Below are 23,368 nucleotides of genomic sequence, written 5' to 3'. Positions count from 1 at the left end.
AGCTTCTAAAACAGTAGATTGCAGCTGGATTCTCATGCTCATGACACCACTACTACAGTATGCATGGTATGATAACCAGACAATCACTTTAACTTTACATGAGCAACACATGCCTTACTCTTTTAAAAAACAAGACAAAAGTTGTAAATGTAAACCAATTCTAACAGGAATGGCAGCTGTTTCTTGTCATCTTCAAAAAACTGCAAGGAGTCAAAGGTGCTTTGGAACAGGCTTCAGTCAATGCAAGGCTGATGACATTGAAACATCCATCAGCATTCAGGCCAAAGACATGGGTCCCCTCTTCAGTCTGTGCAGAGAGGAGAGACAGAAAGAGGCATGGCTAGCCCATCCAGCCTCACACCTGTCTAGTCCTCCATGCAGGAGAAAGAGCTATTGTTGAACACCTGCACTTCTACCCTCTCACTCCTCCACTGCAATTACATGGGAGGGACACTGACACAGTACACACAATGCACGCTCCCATGGGGCTAGTCACCAGGCCAGCTGTACCTGAGTGAGAACATACCTTAAGTGTTTTCCTACAGGGTCGAGCCAAGCTGCCACATGTATTCTGCATGAGAGACTGTGGTACTCCACTATCCCAGGGGTTCCCACAATGGATTTTTCTAATCCATCACCATTCATGCAGTGTGCAACCTTCTTACATTCAATATTCTAGGTCTAACGATCAGTGACCAAGATATTGGCATTTACAGACTTGCCTTGGGTAGCCCCTTTTCCTGCAGTCAAATGATCAAATCACCTTCCAATGACCTCATGGAAGGAATGTTATTAAATATTTTTCATAATTTCATAAGTAATAAACTTTTTTATATTTTTTTATCCGGTGCTTCTATGTCAAACAGTTTTGTTATATTTCAGTCTTTTGTGGTGTATGTAAAGTGTAATATTGGGATGCAAACTCAAAATTAAATACATTTCAACTCTATATCTGACATGGTACAGGTGTCTTCATTTTTTAAAGCCCATAACCATGTGTGTGAGGTGTATACTATTGTTTCAAAGTAGAATTGTTTAAGACTACCAAGAATCACTCTGTCTGATCCTGATTTAGCCCACTGCAGTAAAGTTGTTTTTATATGTGAGTGTAGAAATCCAGGTGACTTAGTACTTACCATGATTTTATTCACACTGTTGAGCATTTCAAGATTTTTTATTTTATTTTTTATTTTACCTTTATTTAACCAGGCAAGTCAGTTAAGAACAAATTCTTATTTTCAATGACGGCCTGGGAACAGTGGGTTAACTGCCTGTTCAGGGGCAGAACGACAGATTTGTACCTTGTCAGCTCGGGGGTTTGAACTCGCAACCTTCCGGTTACTAGTCCAACGCTCTAACCACTAGGCTACCCTGCCGCCCCTGGGTTCCGTGTTAAGATGGTAAAGAGATATAGAAATATACAGACATTAAGTAAAAGGCTTCAAATGCACTGAAAAATATGCGGTAATGAATGCATTACTTTGTTTGTCAGGTGTTGCTTGGTGTCCAGTGTGGGGTTATGCACTGGGACCACAACATTGAAGTTCAACTACAGCCCAATACTACCACCATGTGGATAACAAGTTGCAGCACAGCTATGGTGACAGCCATTCAGTAATTCTGTTTTCCACCAGTAGAGGGCAGTGCCACCTCAGAGGTGCCTTACAGGCTGACTACACCGCTCGAGCGTTGCAAAATAAATTTAAAATCTATATTATTAAATTATTGCACCCACACTGTTCGCGCGCGCCAACGAGTGTCTGCCAAGGGTTAAAATAGAAGTCAGTTCTATTTCTGACACAGATTGCGCTGCAAGCTCTGCCTCTCATCTCCTCATCATCAAGTTTGCGGACGACACAACAGTGGTAGGCTTGATTACCAACAACGACGAGACGGCCTACAGGGAGGAGGTGAGGGCCCTCGGAGTGTGGTGTCAGGAAAATAACCTCACACTCAACGTCAACAAAACTAAGGAGATGATTGTGGACTTCAGGAAACAGCAGAGGGAACACCCCCCTATCCACATCGATGGAACAGTAGTGGAGAGGGTAGCAAGTTTTAAGTTCCTCGGCATACACATCACAGACAAACTGAATTGGTCCACTCACACAGACAGCATTGTGAAGAAGGCGCAGCAGCGCCTCTTCAACCTCAGGAGGCTGAAGAAATTTGGCTTGTCACCAAAAGCACTCACAAACTTCTACAGATGCACAATCGAGAGCATCCTGGCGGGCTGTATCACCGCCTGGTACGGCAACTGCTCCGCCCTCAACCGTAAGGCTCTCCAGAGGGTGGTGAGGTCTGCACAACGCATCACCGGGGGCAAACTACCTGCCCTCCAGGACACCTACACCACCCGATGTCACAGGAAGGCCATAAAGATCATCAAGGACATCAACCACCCGAGCCACTGCCTGTTCACCCCGCTATCATCCAGAAGGCGAGGTCAGTACAGGTGCATCAAAGCTGGGACCGAGAGACTGAAAAACAGCTTCTATCTCAAGGCCATCAGACTGTTAAACAGCCACCACTAACATTGAGTGGCTGCTGCCAACACACTGACACTGACTCAACTCCAGCCACTTTAATAATGGGAATTGATGGGAAATGATGTAAATATATCACTAGCCACTTTAAACAATGCTACCTTATATAATGTTACTTACCCTACATTATTCATCTCATATGCATACGTATATACTGTACTCTATATCATCGACTGTATCCTTATGTAATACATGTATCACTAGCCACTTTAAACTATGCCACTTTGTTTACATACTCATCTCATTTGTACATACTGTACTCGATACCATCTACTGTATCTTGCCTATGCTGCTCTGTACCATCACTCATTCATATATCCTTATGTACATATTCTTTATCCCCTTACACTGTGTACAAGACAGTAGTTTTGGAATTGTTAGTTAGATTACTTGTTGGTTATTACTGCATTGTCGGAACTAGAAGCACAAGCATTTCGCTACACTCGCATTAACATCTGCTAACCATGTGTATGTGACAAATAAAATTTGATTTGATTTGATTTCATTGGTTTATAGAAGCAGGTACCCACGTGCCATCTCATCATTGGTTATACCCACGTGGCTGACTGAAAGACGAATGAGGTCGGTGGCGGTAATGCACCTAATTTGTGAAAGTTGCCAATTGCAATGTAAAGTCAAGAGAAGAAAAAGCCTAGAAGGAGGAGAGAAGACTAGAAACGATTCGGTTGACCGTTTTATGTGTGAATTAATTGTCGAAGTATAGGACCTTGTGCATTTCAGGTAAAATAGCAACTCAGTGTTTATCTACCAGGACAAATTAGCTAGCAACAGCAAGCTAGTTAAATAGGACAAATTAGCTAGCAAGTGCAAGCTAGATAGCTAAATTGCCATTAAGATTTCATGCTTTTCGACCAGTCCCGAAATTAATGTATTTGGTTCAGAGTTTGTTTTGATATTTTAACCTGCGTGTCATGATCGCATTTGGTGTTGGGGGACAAAGGCGCACGATGCGTATGCGCGCAGCCGGTTTGGGTTCCGTGTTATGGGAGGGACGATTCTCCTGGAAAGTGATAAATAATGTATCAAGATTGAAAAGGATGATGTAGCCTACAGCATGTAACCTATCCAGGTCTTACAAAGCCCTGAACCACAATAGGTGGTCAGAAAAAAATATGGACTTTTTTTTTTTGAGGTCACAGGCCATGTCAATGCTAGCCTATGGGAAATACAAATAGATCGGACCCAGATGGCTTCCACTAGATGTCAACAGTCTTTAGAAAGGGTTTCAGGCCTGTATTTTGAAAAATGAGCAAGTAGTTGTAGTTTTTTCAAGGTGTCTCCCATTAGAAAAGTAATCTTGTTGGCACGTGAATGAGGTGCGCGCTCTTCGTTATTTATCTTCCCTATTGAACATACTATTCTCCGTCTTAAATATTATTGTTTATTTAGATATTAGAGTACCTGAGGATTAATTAGAAACATTGTTTGACTTGTTTGGACGAACTTTACCGGTAACTTTTTGGATTCATTTGTACGCATGTTAAAAGAGTGGATTACTGAGATCATTGGTACCAACAAAACAGACTTTTTAGGAAATAAAGGACTTTATCGAACAAAACAACCATTCATTGTGTACCTGGGACCCTTGGAATTGCAAACAGAGGAAGATCGTCAGGTAAGTGATTTATTTAATCACTATTTGTGATTTTGTGATGCCTGTGCAGGTTGAAAAAGTATTTTGATGTGGGGCGCTGTCCTCAGATAATTGCAGGGTATGCTTTCCCCGTAAAGCCTTTTGAAATCTGACAAAGAGGTTGGATTAACAAGAAGTTAAGCTTTTAAATGATGTAATCTGGGACAGAGAGATTGAAAAACAGCTTTTATCTCAAGGCCATGAGATTGTTAAACAGCCACCACTAGCACAGAGAGGCGGCTGCCTACCTACAGACTTGATATCATTGGACACTTTAATATAAATGGAACACTAGTCACTTTAATAATGCCAGTTTAAGAATGTTTACATATCTTGCAATTCATCAGATCACTCTTCATAAAATTCTGGAGTATATTCAAATTGCCATCATACAAACTGAGGCAGCAGACTTTGTGAAAATTAATAATTTCGGGTGTAGTCAGCCTCAGCTTCAACTTGCCACCATTGCCAGTCATTCAGAGTATATCATTCTTAAACACATTCCAGTGAAACCAGTCAGACCATCGTCTGTTTCAGAGCTGATCCCAGATTTCTCTGTAGTGCTGTGTGTGTATGCTCTCTGAATCAACACAACACTTTCCTCTTATCTATAGCCAGGAGGATCTTGTTACAGAGGAGGACATATATGGCACTCTCCATACTGAGCAAATGAAACAATGTCACTCACTTTTGAACTGTCAATGATGACAAGGGGAGCTGGGGAGAGTCTGGTGGGCCAACTGGACTATCTATAAGCTAAACCCATAAAACAATCAGAACAGTTATTGGGTGTTATTGGGTGCATAGGACCATTTTTGGTTCTCATTGATCTCCCATAGGTTTAGTGCACTCTTAGAAAAAACGGTTCCAAAATAGTTATTCGGCTGTCCTAATAGGGAAACCCTTTTTGGTTCCAGGTAGAACTCTTTTGGGTTCCTTGTAGAACCCTCTGTGGAAAGGGTTTTATATGGAACCCAAAATAGTTTGACCTGGAACCAAAAAGGGTTCCCCTTTTTTCTCCTATGGGGACAACTGAAGAACCCTTTTAGGTTCTGGATATAAGCTTTTTTTCTTAGTGTGGGTGTAGTAAGCCTGCAGTGTTTAGCACTTTGGGTCCATCTGAGCTTAAATGGTTTAAATGTTCAGGACTTAATAGCCATAAATGGAGCAATTTGTTTCGGGCAAACATCTACCAACATTTTGAGTAAACCGTAACAGTCAGAGCAAATCAAGAATTCAGTATCAGGGAGGTATTTTGTTTAATGGGTCAAAGATAGGTCAGTTAGTTGGAGCGGGCTACAGCAACGGAGCAACAGACATAGCAAAGCAAGTATTCAGTATCAGAGGCATTGTTTTGTTTTATGGGTCACTGGGAAGGAAAGTCACAAAACACAGGAGAACAAGACAAGAGTAGCCTAGTCCCTACTGGAATGGTTAAGAGAGTTACAGTTACAGTCAGAGGAGACTTTGAGCACGTGCGTGCGTGTTTGTGTGTAAAATGCCACCCAGCTACTTCTCCAAAGGGCTGGGGCCATTTGTGGGTTTCTGGATCACTAGGAAGCGGGCAGGAAACTCGTCATGGAGACCAGAGAGAGCGCCACTCCAGATGAAACGTTTAAACAAAATAACAGGTCATAAAGTGTCATGGCTAGCAACGTTCAAATAAAACACTATTATTTTACTTCAGTGATTCAAATATGATGATAGGCCCCACTTTTGGTGTCTCTAGAAGGCTTGAAACTAAAATAAACTCTTCATGATAACGACAAAGTTTACATTTTCATTCCTTGTATCAACTTGAAAGGGGGAAAAAGTAATGAATTATAAAGGGAATAATTGAGGTGCTATTTGGGATGCAGTCATGGCGTTGTTCTTTCTGAATATTCCAAGAAGGACACATTATCTATCAGTAATTCAAAAATATTTAGGTTCCCATATGGCAATAGAGGCAACAGTGGAGGTGTCATAATACCCATAAAACCTAGCGGTCAAACAGGGACATGGTTCCAATCGTTTTTGCACCATTCATTTTTCCCATAGGGGATTTTAGAAACACTTAAATTAAGGGCTGTGTATCGCGTAGGCTTACCCTGGCGTGATGTTTTGATAACCATGTAAATCTCTCTTGGACAAGGTGACTTTTATCAATATATTTCAGCTCTATTTACTCTCAGATTCAAACATGCTAATTAGCTTCAAAGTAGACGTCATGGAAGACTACAAATCCCTGCAAGCTCCTGCTCGTCATCTCTAGCTGACACCTTTGCTAACAGGTAATTGTGTCAATTTAAAACCTGCACAAGACAGTTCACAGAATTGTTCATTTAAAAAGCCACTTTACCAATTTATGAATTACTAAATGTAGTTAACATGATATAGTTAATCCAGAGATTCATACCTTTGCCTTGATTCAGCAATCTCATCCAGATCATCATGGCATTTGTAGCTCTTTTTAACAGCCACATTAGCAGCTAATGAGCGTTTCATTTTTTGGGGTAAATACAGGCGAATATATTGCTAAAAGTCACCTTGTCCGAGAGAGATTTACACGCTTATCAAACGTCATGCCAGGGTAAGCACATCTGTACCAATCATAGACATCTACTGAACTGTGTTGTACTGTGCTCTACTGCAACTGCGGTTTGTGACTACAATGATTTCCCATTGTGGCCAAATCAATTGCAGTCCTTCTGTTACTGATTTTTCGGTCACTCTGTTTCCGATTGTGTAACAGAGTGATGTGTTTTAATCACTTAATAATTCAGAAACACAATTGTTATCAGTAAAAACACTAACTCATTGTTAGGTCTACCTTGTTACTTCTGTGAACTTTCATAATCATCCCTCACGAGGGAGAGAAATCAGAAGATATCTTAAACATAAGTGGGTTTTTGGTAACAGAATGACTAATACCTTTTAAGACTTATTTTTTAAGACCCCTTTTCCATCTGTGTGACCAGAAATTAAAGCCATAGCTTATTCCATTTTTAGAATGGAAAATGGTGGAAAAATGTATGTATGTATGTATGTATGTATGTATGTATGCCTTCATTTCCCAAAAATATAGACCCTTAGCTTTCATTTGACACCAAATGTTATATGCTCCTATAAATGTAACATTTTGTGCTTATGGGTCCTTTTACATAGAAATGACCAGTAACAACATGCATTATGCCAACCCAATACAATCCATCCATGGTAACCTAGGAACAACAGGCGTGGACTAACAGTGAAATGCTTACGGGTCCTTCCCAACAATGCAGTGAGAAAGAAAATAGAGAAATCAAAGAAAAGTAAAACACTTAATAATTAAAGTAATAATAGATACACAATGAGTAACGATAACTTGGCTACATACAAGAGGTACCAGTACAGAGTCTATGTGCAGGGGTATGAGGTAATAACTTGGCTATATACAAGAGGTACCAGTACTGAGTCTATGTGCAGGGGTATGAGGTAATAACTTGGCTATATACAAGAGGTACCAGTACAGAGTCTATGTGCAGGGGTATGAGGTAATAACTTGGCTATATACAAGAGGTACCAGTACAGAGTCTATGTGCAGGGGTATGAGGTAATAACTTGGCTATATACAAGAGGTACCAGTACAGAGTCTATGTGCAGGGGTATGAGGTAATAACTTGGCTATATACAAGAGGTACCAGTACAGAGTCTATGTGCAGGGGTATGAGGTAATAACTTGGCTACATACAAGAGGTACCAGTACAGAGTCTATGTGCAGGGGTACGAGGTAATAACTTGGCTACATACAAGAGGTACCAGTACAGAGTCTATGTGCAGGGGTATGAGGTAATAACTTGGCTATATACAAGAGGTACCAGTACTGAGTCTATGTGCAGGGGTATGAGGTAATAACTTGGCTATATACACTGGGTACCAGTACTGAGTCTGTGTGCAGGGGTATGAGGTAATAACTTGGCTATATACACTGGGTACCAGTACTGAGTCTATGTGCAGGGGTATGAGGTAATAACTTGGCTATATACAAGAGGTACCAGTACAGAGTCTGTGTGCAGGGGTATGAGGTAATAACTTGGCTATATACACTGGGTACCAGTACTGAGTCTGTGTGCAGGGGTATGAGGTAATAACTTGGCTATATACACTGGGTACCAGTACTGAGTCTATGTGCAGGGGTATGAGGTAATAACTTGGCTATATACAAGAGGTACCAGTACAGAGTCTATGTGCAGGGGTATGAGGTAATAACTTGGCTATATACAAGAGGTACCAGTACAGAGTCTATGTGCAGGGGTATGAGGTAATAACTTGGCTATATACAAGAGGTACCAGTACAGAGTCTATGTGCAGGGGTATGAGGTAATAACTTGGCTATATACAAGAGGTACCAGTACAGAGTCTATGTGCAGGGGTATGAGGTAATAACTTGGCTATATACAAGAGGTACCAGTACAGAGTCTATGTGCAGGGGTATGAGGTAATAACTTGGCTATATACAAGAGGTACCAGTACAGAGTCTATGTGCAGGGGTATGAGGTAATAACTTGGCTATATACAAGAGGTACCAGTACAGAGTCTATGTGCAGGGGTATGAGGTAATAACTTGGCTATATACAAGAGGTACCAGTACAGAGTCTATGTGCAGGGGTATGAGGTAATAACTTGGCTATATACAAGAGGTACCAGTACAGAGTCTATGTGCAGGGGTACGAGGTAATAACTTGGCTATATACAAGAGGTACCAGTACAGAGTCTATGTGCAGGGGTATGAGGTAATAACTTGGCTATATACAAGAGGTACCAGTACAGAGTCTATGTGCAGGGGTATGAGGTAATAACTTGGCTACATACAAGAGGTACCAGTACAGAGTCTATGTGCAGGGGTATGAGGTAATAACTTGGCTATATACAAGAGGTACCAGTACAGAGTCTATGTGCAGGGGTATGAGGTAATAACTTGGCTACATACAAGAGGTACCAGTACAGAGTCTATGTGCAGGGGTATGAGGTAATAACTTGGCTATATACAAGAGGTACCAGTACAGAGTCTATGTGCAGGGGTATGAGGTAATAACTTGGCTATATACACTGGGTACCAGTACAGAGTCTATGTGCAGGGGTATGAGGTAATAACTTGGCTATATACAAGAGGTACCAGTACAGAGTCTATGTGCAGGGGTATGAGGTAATAACTTGGCTATATACACTGGGTACCAGTACAGAGTCTATGTGCAGGGGTATGAGGTAATAACTTGGCTACATACAAGAGGTACCAGTACAGAGTCTATGTGCAGGGGTACGAGGTCATTGAGGTAGAACATGAACAATTATTATTCATTATTATATACTGTAGTTCTTAGACTCAATCGATGTATGTATTTTATTGTATGATGTAAAGATGTTTTATTACCCACTGGCAGTTGCTAAGCAACCTGTTACTTCCCTTTGCTATGGCTTCTCCAGTCTTTAGTGTTTATCCAAAATAGCACCCTTTCCCTTTATAGTGCAATAAAAGTAGTGTAATATTCCAGAAATAAGGTACCATTTAGGATGCACCCTTAGCTCAGCTATTGTGGCCACCACCACATATCCACGTAAACAGCAGCATCACCATGGCACTGGCCAGTGCCCACTGGATTCTCTGCTCTGACACGTAACAGACTTGTAATAAACGCGCAACAAGCTGTCTGTCTACTTTTGTAGTGACTGTCTGCATCCCAAATGGCCCCCTATTCCCTATAGTGCATAACTTTTGACCAGGACCCAAAAGCCTCTACATAGTGCACTGTGTAGGGAATAGGGTATCATTTGAGATATAGCCTGAGGGTGAGTAGCATTTGGCCTAGAGATGTGTTATTAAGAGTAAGTGGCTTGCATAATACTAATACTACTTTATCCAGAGCTTCATCTTTCCTACTGACCAGCTCCAATGTCACCAAGGCCTGCTCTGCTCTCAGGTGAGAACTAGTGCATGGGTGTGGCCCCTCTAAGGTTAGCTCAAGATATCTAAGAGCTGGTTTCCTGGACACCATTTAAGCCTAGTCCTAGACTAAAACGCATTAGGGTGCTTGAGGGGGAACCTCTTCCTGTGGTCCTGTGTGGCTCAGGTGGTGAGAGCATGGTGCTAGCAACACCAGGGTTGTAGGTTCAATTCCCATGGGGAATGTATGCACTCACTACAAGTCAGTCAGTCAAGGCCCCTACAGGTAAGCACTAATGACTCATGGGACGAAGGGAATCGGGCAAGGAGTAGGAGTTAGTTAAACAGTCAGTGTTCTTTATTAGAGACGCATGTAGGAAACAGACTGAATGTATGTAATATAACTGTGGCTGTGTGTCTGCCCAATACATTGGTCGGCAGGAGGCTAGGATGACGTTAGGGGAGAGACGGGAGAGCTAGCGCAAGCACACACACAAAAGCACAGGAGTCTATAAATAGCCCATCACAACTGTGTGACAGCAGCTTCCACATCGTCTGTGGTTCACAACAAGGCTCTCTGTCTGACATCGTTTGGTCTGGAGGTGACCTAGCTAATGTTGACCACTGTCAGCTACAGTACAGTACTATAGTTCAGCCATTAGTCTGCATTTACAACACACCCATAACACACCCTAGATAGTCCTGAAGGACCAGGATTGACCTTCACTTAGAAGGGACCAGGATGTATGTCTGCCTCTACAGGGGAGTGACACAAGGACATCCAACAAGGAAGTGCAGAGTCTGCAGAACTGGACTACACCACTGCAGTCTGCAGACCACAGATGAACATATAGCACATGAACACACACACACAGTGTTTTCCATTGTTAGCCGGGTACTTTTTCCACTTCATTAATTAACTAGGCTTCTATTCAATTTTAAAGTTTCAATTCGTTAGTCAGAAAAGTCTGTATAGCTTTCTACCGCTAGAATGAACGATATCCATCTTCTAGTGATCTAATGATAGGACAGACACCTGTCAGTCACAAAGCAACCGATGACAGGGACAGAGCTGGTTTGTCAGCCTGCTGTCTGTCCCACCTCTCGGTGCCTGTGTTATTTTTGTGCACTCTGGTTGGCTGCAATCAAATTTATTTTCACAGAGGAGGGAGAGCATGATGCTTCTTCATCGTCTCCTGTAAGTGAATTCACATGTCCCATGTAATGTGACAATTAGTTGAAATCTACTTAATTATTGTTTTGTGACACATTCAATTATTTTCTTTCGCCTGTTTCATAGGCCTACTATAGCCAGCCACGGAGTCGGGGAGCATAGGCTATTTACTGTTCTTTGATTGATGACCGAACAGGAAGTGATGACTAGTTTATAAAAGGTGTCGAACTGACTGAATAAAGTTCATCTGCTATTCATAAATCATACAACGTCGTTATATGTCCATGGTATTGCATCAGTAAACCAAAGATCTTATTTGTATTTTCCTAGGATTCAAAGGTGTCCACAGCAGCAGAGCCAAGAAAACATATCATTTGAAAAGCAAACATCATTGTGGCAATTCATATATGTTGCAGTACAACTGTAAATATGACTTTAATTGAGATTGGTTATTGTTAAAAAAGGCTATCTTACTTAGAACATAGTCCTGATCATATAGGCTTAGGCCTAAATGATACCCAAAGCAACTAACAGCACACTGAATTGATACATTTTCAGTCATTTTAATTGTAAAGACATGTCTTTCTATACCACAACTCATTTTACCAATCTGGGAGGTAAAGTCATTAAAGTATTCAATAATGCAGATGTGTATTTCAGCTGGAATCAAGGCATTAGATTGTACCAGAGGCCACCAAAATAGAGCTTGTTCTGCAAAAAAGATATTGTGAGGGGCATGCCCCCCAGACAGGAACTCCCTGGCTGGCAACTTTTTCTATTTGGCTGGCTACTCCATGTACTTACAAAAAGCACTGCACACAACACACACACAACACACACACGCACACACACACACACACACACACACACACACACACACACACACACACACACACACACAAACAACACACACTCCTTTGCATCCAGTCAACTTGTCTGTTTTAGTTTTGGAGAACTGGGGGAAGGGGGATCAGAGATGAAGTCAGAGAGGAAGAAGAAGAACAGACGCCCTGATTGGCATTTGTTTGTTTTTAGACACGATTGTGTGTGTAATTCATTCTGTACAGTAATCACAAGTTCAAGAAAAGCTAGTGGGTGTGCCTTTAAAGGGTGAAGCTGTGAACAGAATCATGTACTGTTATTATGATGCAGTATGACCTGCCACTATTGGGTTGAACAGGTTTGGGCATACAGAGCGGCAGGGCTTGGAATTATAATACATCTCATTCATTAACTCAGACACAACAGAATGGCACTCCAACAACAGCACCAGATTGGCCCCCAACGTCACACTGATGTCGGCTTCCAAAAATAACTTCCTTCCATCACCCCACCCCCCCCACCCCACCCCAAACACACAGTCACACACACACCACTCCAAGTGGACTAGTCTCTTTAAATATCATTCACTTTCACCTGTGTTCCACTAGAGAGCACAACGTAGGTGTCACGTCTACTCCCGCGCCCAGGCGCTCGACATCGCCGTTCTACTAACCCCCGGTCCTGGCAACCCATCTTTACTCACACCTGAACTGCATTACTCCCTGATTACTTACCCTTTATATAGCACTCTTTTATTATCAAACAGTATTGGTTATGTTTTCTTGTCAGACGTTTCTCTTGTTTTGACTTTCTGCGTCGACGTTACAGTAGGGCTGTAACGGTAATGGAATTTTGGATGATGGTAATTGGTCAGCCAAATGACCGGGGTCTCCGTAATAACCATTCAAATAGCAAAAACATTATGGCATAATGGGTGGACTGGTGGCCATTGCGAGTGTACCCATAGGAGCGAAGCAGGAAGTAAAACCAGGAAGTGTACCCATCAATATGTGCTCTGATTTGTTGATTCAACTCAACTGACTTTGCAAAAAATAGACTCCATTGTATGAGCCACATCAGTTAACATTATTTGAATGAATATGCTACATTACGATGGCCAATATTGCATCACAATACCAGGCAGACATTGCGAGTGTACGCATGAGTTTATCAGTCAAATTTCGAGGGTTAGAGTCTCTAAGCCCATTTTCAGTATTTGGTACAACACTTTGCTGGTTCCAGCAAGGGGCAACAAAGTTTCATTATGTTGTTAAGAGTCAATGTTATCGCAGAAACGGACTCAACGGCACAAACACCCGGCTGTCCTATCTTCAGTCAGCTGTTCGTTCCACACACACACACACACACACACACACACACACACACACACACACACACACACACACACACACACACACACACACACACAAGCACACAGTTACACAGTTACACACAACACGCACACAACTAACACACACGACATACAGACACGTGTGCACGTGTCGTGTGTGTGTGTGTGTGTGTGTGGTGTGTGGTGTGTGTGTGTGTGTGTGTGTGTGTTTGTGTGTGTGTGTGTGTGTGTGTGCATCTGTTGGTGTGAATGAATGGGAGACGCCCTGCTAACCCAATGATACAGATGAGGAGTGGCATGGAGGCTTTTAATTCCATCTACACTGCTCAGTTGTCCAGGCAACGCTACCTATGACGTCATCATTCTGCCCCATTCCAGATAAAAGAGCTACGCTTTCGGAGCCCCAGGGGGAAAGGTGAAATTGTCCGTTTTAACCCTGTTTTGGTTGCTTCCTGCTATGACAAGCTGTTTGTCATTCCTCTGTGATTCAGCAGGTTTAATCACATATTACTGACTGTATCGTCTCGTAAATCACTAAACCTTTCCTCAAATTGGATCGACAATAATCCCTAAAACCCATCACCATATTCAGTGGACATTAGTTCAAATAAGCGTTAGAATTGAGTGTTATTGTTATAGTCATTGTTCAGTATGTCTTGCTGGTTGTTCCATACACTGACCTTTCTAACCACTGTAGGCCCACACAATGGCAGGGCACAGCATAATCTCTTATCTGGCTGCTTGAGGAACTCAAAACGCTTTCAGAGACTGAGAGTAAAAACAACACAGCCAAGGGAACAGATGAGTTCACAAACAAATGAATGACACAGTGGGGTCTGACTGGGTTGTTGAGACACAACAAAAAGACCACTGAAAACTGGATGCACTGCTGGGACTGTCTGCGAATCAAATGCTCAACTGGGGCCACCCATACAGGAATACAGACAAACCTATAGGCTTTCTTCAAACTGCATGCAGATATATACAGTCTTTACAACATAACCCAATTCCAGAGGGCAACGATGTTTGAAATAACATCATTACAACCCGTTTACGAACATTTCAGACAGTTCTGCCCTATGGGATGCAGTTTGGCATAGGAGCTGGAGTAGCCTAGTGCAAAGGCATCCCTGCAGACCCTGCTTTATAATACAATGACCTGTGAGGAGTCTGTCTATGATGAGGCTGGTTAAGTAGAAACCACTCAAAAGTGTTTCATTCTAACGTTCTGCATGATCAGCCTTTTGGTGTTGAACAGAGTGCTGCCTTCAGTCACAGCGTCAGAATAACTTCCTCCCTTTGATACACACATACACAGTGGTGTAAAGTACTTCAGCAAAAATACATTAAAGTACTACTTAAGTCGTTTCTGGGCGTATCTGTACTTTATTATTTATATTTTTGACTACTTTTACTTCCCTACATTCCTAAAGAAAACAACGTATGTTTTTCTCCATACATTTTTCCTGACACCCAAAAGTACTCATTATGGTCCAATTCAAGCACGTATCAAGAGAACACCCCTGGTCATCTCTACTGCCTCTGATCTGGCGGATTCACTAAACATGAAGGCTTCATTTTGTTATTATGTCTGAGTGTTGGAAAGTGCCCTGGCTATGCGGACATTTTTTAAACAAGAAAATTGTGCCGTCTGGTTTGCTTAATATAAGGAATTTTAAATTATTTATACTTTTACTTTTGATACTTCAGTATATTTTAGTGATTGCATATACTTTTGATACTTAAGTATATTTAAAACCAAATACTATTAGACTTTTACTCAAGTAATATTTTACTGGGTGACTCACTTTTACTTGAGTCATTTTCTATTTAGATATCTTTACTTTTCCTCAAGTATGACAATTGGGTCATTTTCCACCACTGCACACACACACAAAGTTCATGACTCTGATAAGCTCTAACAAGGGTTGGTTGACAGACAAAACCAAACAAAGGATGTTCCTCCTCATATTAAACCAATAGCTGTGGCTTGCCAGTGTAACTGGCGTTGACGAATAGAAGAGTGGGAGAGGGGCATGGGGGCAGAGAATTAAGGAAAATAACAATCATCCCCTTGTTATCCCTTATGTGTAGTTTAATCTCTGTTAATCCATGCCATGTTAACTGAATCATCAAACCAGATTAAGGCAGGGGGAACTAGAACCTGTCAGAATCACAGGAACTTCAAACTGATTCAAAAACTGCATCCCAAAAAGATCCCTATTCCCTATATAGGCTAGTGCATTAGGGCTCTATTCAATAATACATAATAGGGTGCCATTTGGGACACAAAGTCACAGGTGGTTACTCCACTTCTCGCCTGACCTTTTGATTCACCTTAAATTATCTACAGCAGTGGTTTCTTATATAATTACATTACATTTCTACATTCAAAACGCTTGCATGGCATGAACAGGCTCAGACCTTTTGAAGGTCTGAGCCTGTTCATACACTCTTAGAAAAAAGGGTTACAAAACAGCTCTTCAGCTGTCCCCATAGGATAACCCGTTTTAGTTACAGGTAGAACCATTTTTTGTTCCACGTAGAACCCTCTATGGAAAGGGTTCTACATGGAACCCAAAAGAGTTCTACCTGGAACCAAAAAGGGTTCTACCTGGAACCAAAATGGGTTCTTCAAATGGTTATCTTATGGAGAGAGCCAAATAACCCTTTAAGGTTCTAGATATAGCACCTTTTTTCTAAGAGGTTATGATCACTTCCTGAGAAGATGAAGATCTATATTTACCATTTACCAGAGATGAAAAAAAGATCTATATTTACCATTTATCAAAGATTTTAAAAAATATCTAGAATTGTCATTTACCAGAGATGAAAAAAATATATATATTTACCATTTACCAGAGATGAAAAAAATATATAGATTTACCATTTAGCAGAGATGAAAAAAAATATATCTAGATTTACCATTTAGCAGAGATGAAAAAAATATCTAGATTTACTATTTAGCAGAGATGGAAAAAAAAATCTTAAAACATTGAACACAGAGCAAGTTCCAGATCTGTGCATGTATCCTTGCACTGTCTCTGCAACTACACATCAACAGTCACAAATTCCGACTCATCACATTTCATTCAGAAAAGGCTGATATCAGCAGTGTGTGCTAACCCTCAAGGCACCACACACAAACATAAGGTAGAGATTGGCCATACATTGATTTATTATTAAAGATTATTATTGGTGTTTTATTCAACCCCAGACATGTGTGGGTCTGAGTTCCTCTGTAGAAGACAGCATAAAGGATAACATCAAGTTGTTCTACCCAACAGCAAAAACTCCATTACTATGTAATTACAAAAACATGTATATATTACAAGAACATATACTACTATGCTGGCGCTGGAGTAAAACAGTGATGCTACACATTTGCTTAAACCCACTTGGGATAAGAGACTGACCATATGGCAAGACAACGGCATCACACAGGCAGGAGTGAGAGAAACCCGACGTGTAACAAAAAGGCAGGTATCCTAATCCTACACATCCATACCAACTATAATCTGTAGAAGTTAAATTACATGTGCTCTTAACGCCTATAGAATTAGAATTATGTATATTCTGTTCTCATTAATCGAACCCCGATAGCTCTGCACTCACCTGCTTTATGGCTGGCCTCTGTTCCAAGCGCAAAATCTTAAGAGTTCTTGGGCTGCACAATTTTCGAAAAATCTGTTTTCATTGCCTCTTGGAGTCGATAAAGTATCTTGAACTCCGCTGAAATCGAGTCGTCGTGCTTTTCTTGGGTATAAAGTAATTAATATTTTATTTTAATTAACATTAACCTACTGTTATGACCGACTCCGTCGACTTTTAGCCAATCGCGATTCCGTTGAGCTGCACGGCTGAGTGACAGACAGAATGGAGGAACGAGATTTTTTCTCTCTGGTCTGTCTGAATACATGGAATGGTGGGAAAAACTGGTTGGAGGGAGGACTGGAATTGTGCAATTTATCTCCACGTCTCCTTCTTTATATACAGGGCGCCCTCTGCCTGTGAGCCTGCCTCCCTGACTGTTCCTCAATCTCATAGCTACTGTATTAGGCCTATCGATGTGAATATTGATGTGTGTATTCGGAAAGTATTCAGGCCCCTTGACTTTTTCCACAATTTGTTATGTTACAGCCAAATTCAAAAATGTATGAAATTGTTTTTTCCCCTCATCAATCTACACACAATATTGCATTATTTATTTATGTATTTTTTATTTTACCTTTATTTAACTAGGCAAGTCAGTTAAGAACAAATTCTTATTTTCAATGACGGCCTAGGAACAGTGGGTTGCCCCCTGTGCCCCCCCTTTTCAGGGGCAGAACGACAGATTTGTACCTTGTCAGCTGGGGGTTTGAACTTGAAACCTTCCGGTTACTAGTCCAGCGCTCTAATCACTAGGCTACCCTGTCGGTAGCAAAAACAGGTTTTTAGAATTGTTTAAAAATATATATATCACATTTACATAAGTATTCAGACCCTTTACTCAGTACTTTGTGGAAGCACTTTTGGCAGTGATTAAAGCCTTGATTCTTCTTGGGTATGACGCTACAAGCTTGGCACACCTGTATTTGGGGAGTTTCTCCCATTCTTCTCTGCAGATCTTCTCAAGCTCTGTCAGGCTATTTTCAGGTCTTTCCAGAGATGTTTGATCGGGTTCATGTCCGGCCTCTGTCTGGGCCACTCAATGATATTCAGAGACTTGTCCTGAAGCCACTCCTGCATTGTCTTGGCTGTGGCTTAGGGTCCTGAGGTCCTGAGTGCTCTGGAGCAGGTTTTCATCAAGGATCTCTCTGTACTTTGCTCCATTCATCTTTCCCTCGATCCTGATTAGTCTCCCAGTCTCTGCCGCTGAAAAACATCCCCACAGCATGATGCTGCCACCACCATGCTGCACCGTAGGGATGGTGCCAGGTTTCCTCCAGACGTGACGCTTGGCATTCAGGCCAGAGTTCAATCTTGGTTTCATCAGACCAGAGAATCTTGTTTCCCATGGTCTGAGTACCCTTTAAGTGCCTTTTGGCAAACTCCAAGCGGACTGTCATGTGCCTTTTACTGAGGAATGGCTTCCGTCTGGCCACTCTAACATAAAGGCCTGATTGGTGGAGTGCTGCAGAGATGGTTGTCCTTCTGGAAGGTTATCCTACCTCCACAGAGGAACTCTCGAGCTCTGTCAGAATGACCATCAGGTTCCATGACCAAGGCTCTTCTCCCCCAATTGCTCAGTTTGGCCGGGTGGCCAGCTCTATGAAGTCTTGGTTGGTTCCCCCAAATCTCGGTGGTTCCGAATTTCTTCCATTTAAGAATGATGGAGGCCATTGTGTTCTTGGGGACCTTCAACGCTACATACGTGTTCTGGTACCCTTCCCCAGATATGTGTCACAACACAATCCTGTTTCAGAGCTCTGTGGACAAGTCCTTCAACGTCATGGCTTTGGTTTTGCTCTGACATGCACTGTCAACTGTGGGACCTTATATAGACAGGTGTGTGCCTTTCCAAATCATGTCCAATCAATTTAATTTACCACATGTGGACTCCAATCAAGTTGTAGAAACATCTCAAGGATGATCAATAGAAACAGGATGCACCTGAGCTCAATTTCGAGTCTCATAGCAAAGGGCTGAATACTTGTGAAAATCAGGTATTTCTATTTTTTATACATTTGCAAAAATGTCTATAAACCTTTTTTCACTTCATCATTATGAGGTATTGTGTGTAAATTGATGAGGGAAAAATGTATTTAATACATTTCAGAATAAGACTGTAACCTAACAAAATGTGGAAAAAGTCAAGGGGTCTGAATACTTTCTGAAGGCATTGTAAATTGATACATGTAGAGTATATTGATATGTGTTCATGTGTATTGATGTGTATACAGGGCTCATCTGTGAAAGATACCTTGACTCCCTGTCAAAATAAAGGTTAAATACATTGTTTAAATGAAATGTAGGCCATCTATTAAAATACTGATTAAGTCCAAGTTTGTTGAGACACACATACTTTAACATGGGCATGACAAATAGCCTGTAATAAATATACCATGAGGGCCTTCAAAGTTTCGCAGCGGTCTAAGGCACTGCATAGCAGTGCTTGAGGCGTCACTACAGACCCGGGTTCGATCCAAGGCTGTGTCACAGCCAGCCGTGACCGGGAGACCCATGAGGCGGCACACAATTGGTCCAGCGTCGTCCGGGTCAGGGAAGGGTTTGGTCGGCCGGAATTTCCTTGTCCCATCGCGCTCTAGCGACTTGTGGTGGGCTGGGCGCCTCCTCCGACACATTGGTGCGGCTGGCTTCCAGGTTAAGCGAGCAGTCCGGCTTGGCAGCGTCGTGTTTCGGAGGACGCATGGCTCCTGACCTTCACCTTTCCTGAGTCCGTAGGGGAGTGAATATTTTCTTTATTTGATATTATTTTATTATTATATATTGTTAAATGCTGTCCTCTCAACAACATATTCAAATGGATAGAGTCTGAAGAGGACGTTAACCTGTTGATCCGGTGTTATCTGTCTTGTCAGTGTGAGTCTTCTGGGAGGGTGAGTAGAGAAACAGGATGGACAACGCAAAGTTCCACATGCCATAGGTTCCTGTGAGAAAGGCACTGTGACTGTGCATCTGGATAGAGTAGTCACCCAAGCAGAAAGAGTAGTCACCCAAGCAGAAAGAGTAGTCACCCAAGCAGAAAGAGTAGTCACCCAAGCGCCAGTAGACTTCAATAACCTGGTGGAATGGAATGGAGTAGAATACAATAGAATGTAAAACAATAAAATAAAAATATATTGTCCCCCAAAACAGGAAATTATGTATCTGAATTACACAAGAGGGAGGGTTATTCTACTCTTAAAACAGAACAAATTGACCCATGTGACCCATCACTCCAGGATATTATTGTTGCTCTCACTTCTGTATACTTCTGGCCCTTCCTTGGACACTGTGCTAACTAACCTCCAAACGAGCTTCAATGCCATACAACACTCCTTCCATGGCCTCCAACTGCTCTTAAACGCTAGTAAAACCAAATGCAGGCTTTTCAACCGTTCGCTGCCCGCACCTGCCCGCCCGACTAGCATCACCACCCTGGACGGTTCTGACCTAGAATATGTGGACAACTATAAATACCTAGGTGTCTGGCTAGACTGTAAACTCTCCTTCCAGACTCATATTAAACATCTCCAATCCAAAATCAAATCTAGAATCGGCTTTCTATTTTGCAACAAAGCCTCCTTCACTCACGTCGCCAAACTTACCCTAGTAAAACTGACTATCCTACCGATCCTCGACTTTGGCGATGTCATCTACAAAATAGTATCCAACACTCGACTCAGCAAACTGGATGCAGTTTATCACAGTGCCATCCGTTTTGTTACCAAATCACCTTATACCACCCACAACTGCGACCTGTATGCTCTAGTCGGCTGGCCCTCGCTACATATTCGTCGCCAGACCCACTGGCTCCAGGTCATCTATAAGTCTATGCTAGGTAAAGCTCCGCCTTATCTCAGTTCACTGGTCACGATAACAACACCCACCCGTAGCACACGTTCCAGCAGGTATATCTCACTGATCATCCCTAAAGCCAACACCTAATTTGGCCGCCTTTCCTTCCAGTTCTCTGCTGCCAGTGACTGGAACGAATTGCAAAAATCGCTGAAGTTGGAGACTTTTATTTCCCTCACCAACTTTAAACATCAACTATCTGAGCAGCTAACCGATCGCTGCAGCTGTACATAGTCCATCTGTAAATAACCCACCCAATCTACCTACCTCATCCCCATACTGTTTTTATTTTATTTACTTTTCTGCTCTTTTGCACACCAGTATCTCTACTTGCACATCATCATCTGCTCATTTATCACTCCAGTGTTAATCTGCTAAATTGAAATTATTTGCTCCTATGGCCTATTTATTGCCTACCTCCTCATGCCTTTTGCACACACTGTATATAGACTTTCTTTTTTCTACTGTGTCATTGACTTGTTTATTGTGTTATTGGCTTGTTTATTGTTTACTTCATGTGTAACTCTGTGTTGTTGTCTGTGTCACACTGCTTTGCTTTATCTTGGCCAGGTCGCAGATGCAAATGAGAACTTTAAAATGTAAAATGTAAAAACCTGACTGACGATAAAGAGGATGACAGAGTGACCAACACCAGGAACTTGAACGTGACGATAATGCCCCAATAACACCAGGACAGACATGTTAGTGCTAAGACCAACTAAAGGGTATGGGGATGCATTGTCTGTGCCCAATGACAGAAAAGGTAGAAGTTTGCCCTTACCACAGATATTCATTCATCCTCATCATGGTTATGTTTACGATTGAGAGTAAGGTAAACTGATCCTATACTTGTTAGTGTTGAGACAAACTCAAGGTAATGGAGTGGTACTGTGCCACTTTAAAACAAATTGAATAATTATTGCCTTTTACCCACCCTATAGCTTAGTCTTCTGTTTTCTGTCATGGCCAGCAGTTGGCCTATTTTCCCACTGATGTTCTAGAATACCTGCTAAACCATGACACACAGAAAGAGGAAGTACAGGCACAAGGAAATGCTAGCCACAATGATGAAGGCCATCTGTTGTTTAGGTTAAGGAGAAAACAATGCAGTTTTTTATAATACAAGGATAATGAGGAAAATGCTCCCAACATTATAGTTCTAACTATAATGTAGTAGTGGGTTTGTATCATAGACATACAGATGCAGTTATTGTCTGAAGAATACTGCTATCTCTGTCCCCAAGTCTAATGACCAGATGTTGTGGAATGGATTCATCCCATGAACCCTTGAGAGTCAAATACTATCTTTGTCAAAATGAAACAGATCAACTAATGCCAAAATAAAAAACGAATTGATGAATACTACCTCTCACTCCGGTCAAATATAAGGAGGATAGAAAAGCCAAAGACAATTAGCCCAATCTGCTCCCAGTAGGCAGAGGTGATTCCTTGCAGTCTCATCTTGAAGAAGAGTGTACACAGGAGAGTAAAAATATTCTTATTTAATCATCTGAAAGAACATGTACTCACCACTGTTGAATAGCCAAAAAAATCATGTTATTTTTTTGGTTATCTGACCAGAAGTTAAATACCCATCTAGGACAGTAAAGATAGTATTCTGAAATTGGGAAGTAGGGTCACTTCTGAGTTTCTTGTAAAATGTGTTGTCAAGCAGCTGTCTGTGACACTCATGTACATAAACTGTCCTATCCATGAGTACAACCAACCCACCCTTATTAGCAGGACGAATAAGGACTGATGTATCGGTTTGTAAATCAAGCAAAGCTTGTTTTTCATTCTTTGGTAAATAATGGAAAGATTTGGACCCCTATTTATTCTTAAGGAGATGTCCAACATCTTTTTCCACAAGTCTGCAATATGTCTCGATAGAGTGATTGCGATTGGCTGGAGGTATAAAATAACTATTGCTTCTAAAAGGAGTCGAAGTATGTGCAGGAGAGCAAACTACTGGTTCAATAGAAGTGTCAGAATTAGGGGAGCTAAAGTATTCCCTTAAACGGATGTTTCTAAAAAGCTTAAACATGTCTACCTTAACATCAAAATCGTTGCACCGGGTTGTAGGCACAAAAGATAACCCTTTATTAAGCAAAGAGACATGGGCAGGGCTGTCTGTAGAACCTGCCACATACGTCTTGTGTTTGATCCGTTGAATTGCGACTCCACTTTGTCTCTATACGGACATTTTGTTTATTTCATTGCCTTGCGGATGGAATAACTACACTGTTTGTATTCAGTCATAATCCCAGTCGCCTTGCCGTGGTTAAATGCGGTGGTTCGCGCTTTCAGTTTTGCACGAATGCCACCATCTATTAACGGTTTCTGGTTAGGGTAGGTGTTAATAGTCACAGTGGGTACAACATGTCCTATGCACTTATAAACTGAAAAAAGTTCAAAC

General features: G+C 41.6%; 1 protein-coding gene across 1 annotated transcript in view; it reads right to left on the bottom strand.

Moving 5' to 3' along the window:
• Window positions 1–17,412, bottom strand: part of gng12b (guanine nucleotide binding protein (G protein), gamma 12b) — a 70,659-nt gene extending 53,247 nt beyond the window's left edge. The window contains exon 1 of the mRNA XM_021604442.3: window positions 17,065–17,412. The gene's annotated coding sequence lies outside the window, so the exon portion shown is untranslated. The remainder of the gene's footprint in view (window positions 1–17,064) is intronic.
• Between the last annotated feature and the right edge of the window lie 5,956 nt (window positions 17,413–23,368).

The sequence above is a fragment of the Oncorhynchus mykiss genome, chromosome 5 (assembly GCF_057628025.1).
Source record: "Oncorhynchus mykiss isolate SJ-2025 chromosome 5, ASM5762802v1, whole genome shotgun sequence".
NCBI lineage: Eukaryota > Metazoa > Chordata > Actinopteri > Salmoniformes > Salmonidae > Oncorhynchus > Oncorhynchus mykiss.
The sequence above is the reverse complement of the archived record's forward strand: the minus strand, read 5'-3'. Positions and strand labels throughout refer to the sequence as shown.